The sequence below is a fragment of the Symphalangus syndactylus genome, chromosome 9 (genome assembly GCF_028878055.3).
Source record: "Symphalangus syndactylus isolate Jambi chromosome 9, NHGRI_mSymSyn1-v2.1_pri, whole genome shotgun sequence".
Lineage (NCBI taxonomy): Eukaryota > Metazoa > Chordata > Mammalia > Primates > Hylobatidae > Symphalangus > Symphalangus syndactylus.
In genome coordinates this window covers 144,038,922-144,042,490 of record NC_072431.2, presented here as the reverse complement: position 1 = coordinate 144,042,490, position 3,569 = coordinate 144,038,922, and positions in this window count along the sequence as shown.

Here is a 3,569-nt window from a genome sequence, read left to right as displayed (position 1 = left end):
AGAATGCTTCTGTGTAGTTTATATTTGAACATATTCTTTTTTCCACTATTACCCACTTAGCGCTACGAATGTCCAGTTGAATTTTCTACAGACAGAGTGTTTCAAAACTGCTCAATCAAAAGTATGGTTTAACTCTGTTAGCTGAATGCTCAGATCAGAAAGAAGTTTCACAGGATGCTTCTGTGTAGTTTATATTTGAATATATTCCTTTTTCCACTACTACGCTCTTAGCGCTCCAAATATCCAGTTGCATTTTCTACAGAAAGAGTGTTCAGATCTGCTCAATCAAAAGTATGGTTTAACTCTGTTAGCTGAATGCACAGATCAGAAAGAAGTTTCACCGAATGATTCTGTGTAGTTTATATTTGAAGACATTCCTTTTTCCACTATTACCCTCTTAGCGCTCCGAATCTCCACTTGCATTTTCTACAAAAAGAGTGTTTCATAACTGCTCAATCAAAAATATGTTTTATCTCTGTTAACTGAATTTACAGATCAGAAATAAGTTTCACAGAATGCATCTGTGTAGTTTTTATTTGAAGATATTCTTTTTCCCAATGTAGGCCTCTTGGCGCTTAGCATGTCCAATTGCAGTTTCTACAGAAAGAGTTTTTCAGAACGGATCAATCAAAATTAAGGTTCACCTCTGTTAGCTGAAGGCACAGAACAGTAAGAGTTTTCACAGAATGCTACTGTGTAGTTTATATTTGAATATATTCCTTTTTCCACTATTACCCTCTTAGCGCTCCGAATGTCCACTTGCATTTTCTACAGAAAGAGTGTTCAGAACTGCGCAATCAAAAGTATGGTTTAACTCTGTTAGCTTAATGAACATATCAGAAATAAGTTTCACACAATGCTTCTGTGTAGTTTTTATTTGAAGATATTATTTTTCCCAATAGAGGCCTCTTAGCACTCAGAATGTCCAATTGCAGTTTCTACAGAAAGAGTGTTTCAGAACGGCTCAATCAAAAGTAAGGTTCAACTCTGTTAGTTGAATGCACAGAACAGAAAGAAGTTTCATACAATGCTTCTGTGTAGTTTATATTTGAACATATTCTTTTCTCCACTATTACCCACTTAGCGCTACGAATGTCCAGTTGCATTTTCTACAGACAGAGTGTTTCAAAACAGCTCAATCAAAAGTATGGTTTAACTCTGTTAGCTGAATGCTCAGATCAGAAAGAAGTTTCACAGAATGCTTCTGTGTAGTTTATATTTGAATATATTCCTTTTTCCACTACTACCCTCTTAGCGCTCCAAATGTCGAAATGCATTTTCTACAGAAAGAGTGTTCAGATCTGCTGAATCAAAAGTATGGTTTAACTCTGTTAGCTGAATGCACAGATCAGAAAGAAGTTTCACAGAATGATTCTGTGTAGTTTATATTTGGAAACATTCCTTTTTCCACTATTACCCTCTTAGCGCTCCGAATCTCCACTTGCATTTTCTACAGAAAGAGTGTTTCAGAACGGCTCAATCAAAACTAAGGCTCAAATCTTTTAGTTGAACAAACAGAACAGAAAGAAGTTTCACACAATTCTTCTGTGTAGTTTTTATTTGTAGACATTCTTTTTCCCAATATAGGCCTCTTAGCGCTCAGAATGTCCAATTGCAGTTTCTACAGAAAGAGTGTTTCAGAACGGCTCAATCAAAAGTAAGGTTCAACTCTGTTAGTTGAATGCACAGAACAGCAAGAAGTTTCACAGAATGCTTCTGTGTAGTTTATATTTGAACATATTCTTTTTTCCACTATTACCCACTTAGCGCTACGAATGTCCAGTTGCATTTTCTACAGACAGAGTGTTTCAAAACTGCTCAATCAAAAGTATGGTTTAACTCTGTTAGCTGAATGCTCAGATCAGAAAGAAGTTTCACAGAATGCTTCTGTGTAGTTTATATTTGAATATATTCCTTTTTCCACTACTACGCTCTTAGCGCTCCAAATATCCAGTTGCATTTTCTACAGAAAGAGTGTTCAGATCTGCTCAATCAAAAGTATGGTTTAACTCTGTTAGCTGAATGCACAGATCAGAAAGAAGTTTCACCGAATGATTCTGTGTAGTTTATATTTGAAGACATTCCTTTTTCCACTATTACCCTCTTAGCGCTCCGAATCTCCACTTGCATTTTCTACAAAAAGAGTGTTTCATAACTGCTCAATCAAAAATATGTTTTATCTCTGTTAACTGAATTTACAGATCAGAAATAAGTTTCACAGAATGCATCTGTGTAGTTTTTATTTGAAGATATTCTTTTTCCCAATGTAGGCCTCTTAGCGCTTAGCATGTCCAATTGCAGTTTCTACAGAAAGAGTGTTTCAGAACGGCTCAATCAAAAGTAAGGTTCAACTCTGTTAGCTGAATGCACAGAACAGAAAGAGTTTTCACAGAATGCTACTGTGTAGTTTATATTTGAATATATTCCTTTTTCCACTATTACCCTCTTAGCGCTCCGAATGTCCACTTGCATTTTCTACAGAAAGAGTGTTCAGAACTGCGCAATCAAAAGTATGGTTTAACTCTGTTAGCTTAATGAACATATCAGAAATAAGTTTCACACAATGCTTCTGTGTAGTTTTTATTTGAAGATATTATTTTTCCCAATATAGGCCTCCTAGCGCTCAGAATGTCCAATTGCAGTTTCTACAGAAAGAGTGTTTCAGAACGGCCCAATCAAAAGTAAGGTTCAACTCTGTTAGTTGAATGCACAGAACAGAAAGAAGTTTCATACAATGCTTCTGTGTAGTTTATATTTGAACATATTCTTTTTTCCACTATTACCCCCTTAGCGCTCAGAATCTCCACTAGCATTTTCTATAAAAAGAGTGTTTCATAACTGCTCAATCAAAAATATGTTTTATCTCTGTTAACTGAATTTACAGATCAGAAATAAGTTTCACAGAATGCATCTGTGTAGTTTTTATTTGAAGATATTCTTTTTCCCAATGTAGGCCTCTTAGCGCTTAGCATGTCCAATTGCAGTTCCTACAGAAAGAGTGTTTCAAAACGGCTCAATCAAAAGTAAGGTTCAACTCTGTTAGTTGAATGCACAGAACAGAAAGAATTTTCACAGAATGCTACTGTGTAGTTTATATTTGAATATATTCCTTTTTCCACTATTACCCTCTTAGCGCTCCGAATGTCCACTTGCATTTTCTACAGAAAGAGTTTTCAGAACTGCGCAATCCAAAGTATGGTATAACTCTGTTAGCTTAATGAACATATCAGAAATAAGTTTCACACAATGCTTCTGTGTAGTTTTTATTTGAAGTTATTATTTTTCCCAATAGAGCCCTCTTAGCGCTCAGAATGTCCAATTGCAGTTTCTACAGAAAGAGTGTTTCAGAAAGGCTCAATCAAAAGTAAGGTTCAACTCTGTTAGTTGAATGCACAGAACAGAAAGAAGTTTCATACAATGCTTCTGTGTAGTTTATATTTGAACATACTCTTTTTTCCACTATTACCCACTTAGCGCTACCAATGTCCAGTTGCATTTTCTACAGACAGAGTGTTTCAAAACTGCTCAATCAAAAGTATGGTTTAACTCTGTTAGCTGAATGCTCAGAT